The 9,764-nt window shown below is 50.6% G+C and overlaps 1 long non-coding RNA gene and 1 other non-coding gene across 2 annotated transcripts; both read right to left on the reverse strand.

Annotated features, from left to right (window-relative positions):
* Positions 1 to 1,277: 1,277 nt before the first annotated feature.
* LOC115656134 lies at positions 1,278 to 6,989 on the reverse strand. Its single transcript, XR_004001583.1, has 3 exons — positions 6,764 to 6,989; positions 4,814 to 4,978; positions 1,278 to 1,719 (listed from the first exon to the last, which is right to left on the reverse strand). It is a non-coding gene; the product is annotated as an uncharacterized LOC115656134 (long non-coding RNA).
* Positions 6,990 to 9,354: 2,365 nt separating this feature from the next.
* Positions 9,355 to 9,436, reverse strand: TRNAS-GCU. Its single transcript has one exon. It is a non-coding gene; the product is annotated as a tRNA-Ser (tRNA).
* Positions 9,437 to 9,764: the final 328 nt, after the last annotated feature.

Genomic DNA, 9,764 nt, shown 5'->3' on the forward strand with positions numbered 1-9,764 from the left:
TATGGAGTCAGCATTCTGTGGCAAAAAGGGGGTTTTGCAGGGGGCGGTTTTTGGTGGCCTGCCAGCCAGGACCGATCCCTACATCTCCCCCTTTTCTTTTAAAAGGAGAGGGCAGGCGTTTGTTTGGACCATGGGCACCCTTGGGTGCACAATGAAATTAAGGAGGGGATGCACTGAATGCCACAGCAGGCGAGTACGAGGAATAAAAGGCAGAGTCCTCCATAGGTTATTAACTGATGTAACCAACCCCATCCTGGCAGCCAGCTAGACAGCCAGTCCCACCAGGAGGAAAATGGATCATTGTCAATTTGGATTTGAGCAGTAAGATTCTTAATAATGGCTAATTGATTGTCAATAGCATGAGAATGATCAGAAATATTAAAACAACACATATCATTAATTTTTCACAACCATAATGATGCAGAAGCAAAAGATAATCAATAGCAGCTCTATTTTGCAAAATGCCATGGCGTAATTGCATTTGTTCCTCATTAAGCAATGCCACTGCAATGGACGTGGCATTAAGAGCTTTAGCTGCTGAACAGGCTAACCGGTTAAGATTTTTACTATTCATAATTGTTAAGCCAGGTATACCAACCAAGGAGGCAGCCAGAGCCACATATTCGGTTTTGGACAGGAGATCGACTTTGGAGTCGCAATCAGCTGACAACTGAGTGTACGAACGCTTTGCTCGTGGTGTATGCTCGGACCGGGGAAGAAGAATAAGGGACAGGCGGCTGATGCAGCAATAGGTGCCATCAGTAAGATTAGCTGGGATGTAATTAAAGGTTCGGTCAGTACATGTCCAGAACCATCCAGGGGGTAATTTTATGTGCTTGTAAAGATAAGAGATGTTATATGGCCTGGAACAATTAAGGGGGGTGGCAGGGAGAGTGACACAGGTGTGCGCTGTGCAATTGGTCATACGTGCACAGCTAGCATTTAAATCAGCAACATAAGGGGTAAGCAACTGAACAGCCCCATCTGGAAGGTGTTGGGACTGGGGTCCCCAATTATGATAGGCTGAAAAGCCCAAATTCTTAATTGTGGTGTTGCTTTCTAGGCTGGAATAAAACCAGGTACTATTTTCTATCTCATTGGCATTATGGCAAACTGGGATAAGGCATGTACCAAGCAATTGTCCCACTGCTGTTTGCTGGGAAAGGCAAAAATCAGTACGATTAATGGAAAGAGCCAGGACCTCCCACACATTGGTAGCTGGGGAGTATGGGTGATGCATTGCTGCCTCAGACCCCAAGGGCAGACAAACAGCAAGTATCATTATGCTCAATAAAACACAAGAATTAGCATGCAAACAAGTAATGAGGGCAAGCAACAAATTTTCTGGGGACTTCTCCTTATCTTGTTGTTCTAGCAGGTGTTCAGCTTGCCGGGAGAGGGACTTTATTTGCCCCCACGTCACTGGAGCATTGGGTGGACCACGGCGTCGCTCTTGAGACAGAGTCATTGTTGTGGTCACTAACGAATTAAAGTTGGGAATAGGATTGTTAAGGCTCTGGTGCCACGCCATGCTGTGGGTCGCTGGTGGGGTCCTCCTTCCACGGACGTATGTAACGAGCTGGGACCCACACCGGTCCTTGTGGTGTGCTGACGGCCGTGTATCCCCGCCCCCAGGTTATCAAAGGAACTGGGGCACTCCACGTAGTGCCGGGGAGTTGCCGATATGTCACTTTCGGGGCGGGGAGTTCCTCCTTGCACCTAAAATGTTTTTGTAAACGGGAAACATAATGGGTACCATCAAAAACAAGATTTAAATGGTTAATTGTGTATAAGACGTGTGCTAACCACTCCTCCTTGTCTGGCAAGGTGGGCGGAATTCCCTCTTTTGTTTTTTGTTGGAGGAGAGCTGTTTTTAAGGTGCGGTTGGCGCACTCCACAATGGCCTGGCCCTGTGAATTGTAGGGGATGCCAAAGGTGTGCACAACGCCCCAACGGGAGCAAAAGGCAGCGAATTGCTGAGAACAGTAAGCGGGCCCATTATCTGTTTTGAGCTTGGCCGGGATGCCCATAACAGAAAAGCAACGAACAAAATGGTTGATAACGTGTCGAACACGTTCTCCTTTGTGGGGTGTGGCCCAAAGGTAACCTGAGTAAGTGTCAACAGTAACATGAAGAAAATTCCAAGGGGAAAAAGGGGGAAAACGTGTGACATCCATTTGCCAAAGCTGATTGGCGCCGAGGCCGCGGGGGTTAACGCCGGTGGGAGGGTAGGAATGAAGGGAGGAACACTTCGGGCATTGTTGGACAACAGCCTTAGCTTCATCCAATGGGATGGAAAATTGTCGAGCAAGCGCTTTAGCATTTTGATGATGAAAGGCGTGGCTGGAGGTAGGGGAGTGAACCCAGGAAATGCGCACTTGTGCATCAGCATAAGCGTTGCCTTCAGACAATGCCCCGGGAAGGGGAAGGTGGCTACGGATGTGTGCAATGAAGAATGGATGGGTCCGGGCACGTAACAATTGCTGAAGGGTAAGGAAGAGGGCAAGGAGTGACCGCTCCATGAGCGGAGTAACATAACTTCCGGCTATAGCAGTACCAACATTAGTAACATAAAGACTGTCTGTTATAACATTAAGTGGGATGTTGGGGAAGTGAGAAAAGGCCAAGCAAAGAGCAGCAAGTTCTGCTCGCTGAGGGCTGGTTTGGGGAGTAGTAAATTTTGAATGCCATTGTGAGTCAGAACGCCAAGAAACCACACCGCGGGTAGGGCAGCCATCAGTAAAAACTGTAAGTGCATCAGCTATAGGGGTGTGTTGGCAAAGGTTACGAAACACAGTGGGAATGTGACGGATGGCATGTAAGCGGGGATCCTTGTTAGTGTGATAAGAAAGGGAACCCACAAAACCTGCCAGAGCCAATTGGAGGGCATCAGAAAAGGCAAGGGCTGATTCGGTGCTGCGTAATGGGAGAGGAAGAACAATTTCCACAGGATCCAATGCAAAAAGGGCGCGACAGCGGTGTCGGCCTTTGGTAATTAACTGGGCAATCATGAGCTCCAAGGGGGACAAGGTATTAGGAGGAGAATGTGGGAGGTAGAGCCATTCAAGAATATGTAGCGGGGCAGCAGCAGGCTCCTGAGCCACAATGGCGCAGGGTTGCAGGGTGTCACAGAGACAGATTAATTTTGGTGGCACATTTTTGCAGGCACGGTCCACCCAGCGTTGGGCTAAAAGCTGATTTAATGCAGTTAAAACAGCCAATTGTTCAGTAGAAAGGGTAATAAGATCTGAGGGATGTTTGCCTTGAGTAAGGGCCATAAAGAGGGGACGCAGTGTTTGAGTGGTAATTTGATAATAGGGGCGGAGCCAATTAATAGCTCCCAAAAGTTGTTGTAAAACCACATATGTAACAGGGTTGGGAAGGTGAAGAGAAGGAAGGATTGGTACGGAGTAGGTGGCATGAAGCTTATGGCCCAAATATTGAAAGGGTTCATGGAGCTGAACCTTTTCAGGGGCAATTTGTAGCCCGTAACTTTGCAGAGAATAGGTCAATTGACTAAGCCACTCCTTTGGGAGGACAGGGGCGGCAACCAAGATGTCATCCATATAATGGTAGACAAGGAGAGAGGGGAACTTTTGCCGAAAGGGGGTTAGGGCAGTATTTACATAATGCTGACACAAGGTGGGGCTATTAAGCATGCCTTGAGGGAGAACAGTCCACTGATAGCGTTGGGCTGGGCAAGAATTATTAAGGACAGGAATGGTAAAAGCAAAATACTTTTTATCTTGGTCCTGGAGCGGGATGGAGAAGAAACAATCCTTTAAATCGATTACAGCCAACTGGAAACCTTGGGGGATAAGATTTGGATTTGGGGAGCCGCATTGCAGGGGGCCCATGGGCTCTAGGATTTTATTAATGGCTCGCAAATCATGCAATAGCCGCCATTTTCCTGATTTCTTTTTTATCACGAAAACAAGGGTATTATAGGGACTGGTGGTGGGTTCAAGGTGTCGGGCTGTACATTGTTCCTGAATTAAGGCATTGAGTGCGGCCAGCTTTTCGGCGGGAAGTGGCCATTGTTCCACCCAAACAGGGGAATGAGGTTTCCAAGAGAGGGCTAAGGCAGTGGAAGCAGCTGCCATATGAAGGCAGAGAAAAATACTTTAACTAAAGGGGTGAATAGAAAAAGAATTCACGATAAAGGTGGTCCAACTGTTCCCAGTTGGGAGGTAGGGCACTTAAGGCTAGACACCAGTCACGGTCCTCGCTATACTCCTCCTCATAAAACGCCGCAGGCGGCTGGCCGGGGTTGGTGGTTATAAAATACACTTCAAAGCGGCCTCCTATTTGTCGAATATACAGAAATGGGCGAAGGGCCGCAGGGCAGGAGGTTTGCGTTGGACAAACAACCGGTTACGGTGGGAGGGGTCACATATTACTCTATAGGCATTTTGTGCAGCTGGGTTGGAGTCATCACAGTGTATGCCATTATTGAGGAGAGGGCTAACAAGAGCCGTGTAAATTTCGGTCTCAGGCCAGCTTTCGTTGTAATAATGATTGTGATACGGGTGCATAAGTTTAAGGAAGTACAAGCGTAGCTCCTAACTGAGAAAGGAGATCTCGGCCCCACAGGTTGAACCCAATGGGAAGGATACAGGGTTTAATTTGAGCCACTGTTAGTTGTTGGCAGGGTCCACCACTGGTAGCCAGTTGCTACTTCGTTTGGAGGCTTGGCTACCTCCAACACCCCACACCGAAGGGGCCACTTCGGAGGGCCAGGAAGGGTCCCACTCCTTGTCTGCTATTACTGAGACGTCAGCCCCAGTGTCTAAGAGCCCCGTCAAAACCTTACCGTGGATCTGATAAGAACAGGTAGGCTTACGATTGTGTATGTGCTGGAGCACGGCGGCGACCTGAGGGTGGTAAGTTGAGTCAGTTGTTACCTTTCCGCCGTTGGTGGGCTGCAGGGGGTCAGCGCGTGTGGAGCCAAATCCCCCTGTACGTTCCTGTAGGGAAACTGCGGGACAATAGTACGGAAGCAACAACAATTGGGACCAGGACTCCCCTTTCTTAAGGGACAGCGGAAGCTGCCCCCAATATTGGGCATAGATGGTGCCAGTATAATCAGCGTCAATGACCCCTGGGACGGTCATAATGCCTTTATAGTGAGCGGAAGAACGGGGGAGCACAAGCCCCACCGTTCCAGGAGGGAGGGGGCCCCGAAGTTGAGTGGGCATTAGGAGTACCTCTCCGGGGAGCTGAGAATTCATGTCTTGTGCGTTTTCCAGATCGATACCCGCACTGCCAGAGGTGGCAGGGGGAGGGAAACCGCTCTCTCCCTCGGTTAGACCGGGGCCCGAGGGGGGCCCGACTGGGAGTTTCCCGAAGGGGTAGAGCGGCACTGATTAGCCCAATGGAAGCCTTTGTTACACTTGGGGCATTTTTTGTTTGGGCGGTTTCCACCCCCTCCTCCTGGTGGTTGTCCCCGCTCGCGGCTAGCTCCTCCCCCCGGCGCCCGGCACTCTCGGCGAAAATGGCCCGGCTTGTTGCAATTAAAACAATTGCCCAGAGGTTTGCTGCCGGTGCGCAAGGCTCCGGCAAGCAACGCCATGGCATGGGTCTGTGTTCCCACCTCGGCACAAGCCTGGATCATGTCCGCCAAAGAGTACTGCGCGCGGTGAATGACTGTTTGGAGAATACGGCGACAATCGGCATTAGCCTGTTCTGCCGACAGCCGACGAATTAGTTCTTCTTGGGCTTCTGGGTTGTCAATTTGTTGGGAAATGGCTTCTTTTAATCTATCTACAAACTGATGAAAGGGCTCAGAAGACCCTTGTCTAATGCTAGTGAATGACGACAAGGGCTTGCCAGTCACGGGAACGCGACGAAACGCTCGCATGACGGAGAGTGCAGTGCGTTTGAAGGATTCTGCCGGGAGCGGCAATTGCGCATCCACCTCTGCAAACGCTCCCGACCCATAAATTTGTTCAGGAGTGTTCTGTGCAGAGGAGCAGGCCAATGCCGCAGCCCGAAACTCACTGTCCCATACACAATACTGTGCGGGGGATAAAATCATTCGGAACAGATGTTTCCAGTCCATTGGTAACATAGTATAAATTGTGCCTAGTGCCTCAATGAGACCCTCCACATAAGTGGACTTGAGGCCGGATTGGCGAATCCCGTTATTCAGCTCGCTAATAACTTTGAACGGTAACGGGTTATGTGCAGCAAGTGTCTCTCCGGCCGCGTTCAAGCTATAAGTAACTGGATAAAGGGCTGGGAATTCTCCCTCCCATTCCTCCAACAAAGGGGAAGCATCTGTCGCTACTGCCTGCTGGAGAGCGGCTTGCACCGCGCTCTGAGCCGGCGAGGGCGAAGGAGAAGGAGAAGGAGGCGACGGTAACGGGGGATCAGAGAGGGTAAGACTGGGAGCCGTCGCCCTAGGGGCAGGACAAGGGGGTTTAGGTTCCGTGACCTGGGATGAAGTTGGGATAGGGGTGGGAGAGGCAAGCGGGGGCGCTTCCTTCCACAAATGCCCGATTGCCTCTGCGCAGCGTTGCCACAGCAAGATGTGTTGGATGGGCGCTCGTGGCTCCTTTCGAAGCCGTTCGCCTACCTTTTGCCAGTCAGAAACCTCGAGAGACCCTCTCTCGGGGTACCAAGGGCACTTAACCTCTATAACATGGAGCAAATCCTCCACATGTTGCTGTGATGCTGTTATGCGACCGGTTACCTTGAGTAACTTAACCAGCTCTTTCGCATGAGCCTTCTGTTGCACGGACAAGTCCCCCCCCATACTCACGAGGGAGTGCGCAAAGACGCACTGTGGTGCACCACGGCTCGACCGGCCGGTGGGTACGGAGGGCTGGAATCACGTCGGGGTCACCAGATGCGGGAAGGAAACAGACGCAGACAGCTCGTTTGCTCAGGAAAGCGCCCCGTTGCCAGGCGAGGCAGCCTTTTTATTCTTTCAGTTACAGTGTCATGCATAACTTACAGCCTGTTTACTTGTTTCGCATTGGTGGAGGACTCTTTCTTCCCCTTTTCCCCTCACCCGCCTGCATGTAGGCAGAACGTGCTGTGCTCTTCTAATCTTGTGATAATATGGAGTCAGCATTCTGTGGCAAAAAGGGGGTTTTGCAGGGGGTGGTTTCTGGTGGCCTGCCAGCCAGGACCGATCCCTACAGTACAGCACCTTGCATAATATGGGGTCTCACTTCAGTCATGGTCTGTGCAGCACCTGGGAGCCCTGATGTCTGTTTCCTGATCACAGGTGCTGGGAATGGAGAGAGGGAAACCTCAGCACCTGAAGGTTAATGCAGCCCTGTGTGCAACCCCTACTAGGCTGACCCGACAGCAAATGTGAAAAATTGGGACGGGGGTGGGGGTAATAGGCATCTATATAAGAAAAAGACCCAAAAATCGGGACATCCAGCCATGCTAGTCCCTGCTGTTCTCATAAGGGGTCGGCTTAGAGAGGGTTTGGCTACACTTGCAGCTGTACAGTGCTCGGAATTAAAGCTGTCTTCCTACAGCTGTGTAGGGAAAGCGCTGCAGTGTGGACACACTGACAGCTACCAGCACTCTGTCATGGCCACATTTGTAGCGCTGTTGGGAGTGGTGCATTATGGGCAGCTATCCCAGCATTCAAGTGGCTGCAATGTGCTTTTCAAAAGAGGAGGGTGGGGTGGAGTGTGACACGGAGCGTGGGGGAGACAGAGCGAGTGGATTTTTGGAGCTGACACTGTGTCAGCTCCCTGCCTGGCAAGTTCAAGCCTCCTCCCCCACCCCTCTCTCATTCACTAAATGCAAATAGCCGCCTTTGTTTTTTTCCTCACAGACCAGATAAGCCGCTGATCCAAAACAGACCCCCCCCCGTGCCCACCCGGCTGCTTCTCTCCTCAAGCAAACACCAGCTGTGGGTGTTCCAAAGGGATCCCCCTGCCTCTGCTCATTCACTGCAAACAGTAACTGTGTTTGGTTTTTAGATAAGCAGCTCCGGGAGCCTTGAGCTCACAACAAAACAAACAGAGGCATCACACCAAAACAAAGAGCGTTATCTCTACTTAAAAGCATTATGGGAAGGTTCCGGAGGTCAGTGACAGCGTAGTAAGATTAATCACTGTTTACACTGGCACCCCAGCGCTGCATCACCAGCTCTGTTCTCTTTATTCCTCTCGTCGAGGTGGAGCACATGCAGCACTGTAGCCAGGGAGATACAGCGCTGTATGTGCCTTGCCAGTGTGGACGGGGAGTAAGTTACAGCGCTGTAAAGCCACCACCTGCACTGTAACTCTCCAGTGTAGCCAAGGCCTGAGTTGTAGTAATAATAGCAGCCAAGAATCCGGTGGCACCTTATAGACTAGAAGACGTATTGGAGCATGAGCTGTCGTGGGTGAATACCCACTTCGTCAGATGCAACAATAGTCCCATATGGGCTAGTGGTCAGGATTCCTGGTTTTCACCCAGGTGGCCTGGGTTCAACTTCTGGTGTGGGAAGAGTGCAGAGCTTTTGCCCAGAGTGGAGGCAGGAAATGAAAGGAACAGGGGAGTTAGACAGTGTGGGGAGGGGACCGAAGAAGTGGGGGTGGGGCAGTGGTTTGGGGGGATATGAGGGAAGGATCCCAGCAGTGTGGGAAGTTGACAACCTGGAGAGCACAGGCCTGGCACTGGGACCTGGAAGAGTGAATGTGTCCCTCTAAACCCATCAACTGCAGACTAGGCAGGCTTGGAAGAATTGCATATTTGTTGGTAAATGTCAATTTCTGTGTAAACACACAACCCAATGGCAAAATATTTCCATCAATAATCATCAAAATTGACAGATGGGCAAAGTAAGAAACATGCTGCTTGAGAACTTATCATGTTGTAGGAGCAGCAGTGATCTGTATGCTCTGTATAACCTGTATGCTCAAAAGGTCTGTTAAACTCCCCCCCTTCCCCAGCTTGTGTCCTTTCCCTCTTTGAATGCCTGTGAAGTGGCTTTCCCACTCTCCTTTGTACCTCCAGTGAATGCCCTTCACCCGACCCATCTGGCCAGTGGTTCGCTGTGTTACATTCTATTGTACCTCAGGGAGACTGATCTTCATCGCACCGTCCATCGCTGCGCTGTGGGACACTTACCTTAAAGATCCTGACATCTCCACTGCCAGGCCTGTCCTGGGAGCGTGAGTATGAGTGTGACACCCTCCCCCATCCCTTCTTTTGAGCTTAGCTATCAAGCTAATAAATGTGCTGCTTTCTGCCAAACTCTGGGGGGGAGGGGCATTATTAGTCCTCTCTAAGCTTACTAACTGACCCAATTTTGGGTAACACAAGCAACATTGTTTGATCTGTTATTGTACCAAAGTGGGAGATGGTTGTCTATAAAGGAGGGTGAAGACTAAATGCCTCTGATGAGAATGGGATTTGAACCCATGCAGGCAGAGCATAATGGGATAGCAGTCCATCACCTTAACCACTCGGTCACCTCATCTGAGCTGTCAAAAAACGGACAGGAGGAGAAATCTAAGGCCGGCAGAGATAGGGACACTAAGGAGTTTTTAAATACTAAGCGTAAGCAGGGTCTGAATGAGCTCCCCTCTCTCACCTAGTGAGGAGCTGGGGAAAGACTTCAGGAACAGACCGTGTTTGCATAGACACACCTACTCTGCCTAGCTATGCAGCATGATGGGGCCGCTTCCCCAAAATGACCAGTTTGGGATGGTCTTGGGTTACAATTCACTTTAGGATTGAGTGGAATGAAATGTTATTCTCCTTCCTGTATGAGTGAAGGGCAGCAGAACATACCTAGTCCGTCCTGA

This window comes from Gopherus evgoodei, chromosome 8, assembly GCF_007399415.2.
Source record: "Gopherus evgoodei ecotype Sinaloan lineage chromosome 8, rGopEvg1_v1.p, whole genome shotgun sequence".
In the NCBI taxonomy this organism is placed as follows: Eukaryota; Metazoa; Chordata; order Testudines; family Testudinidae; genus Gopherus; species Gopherus evgoodei.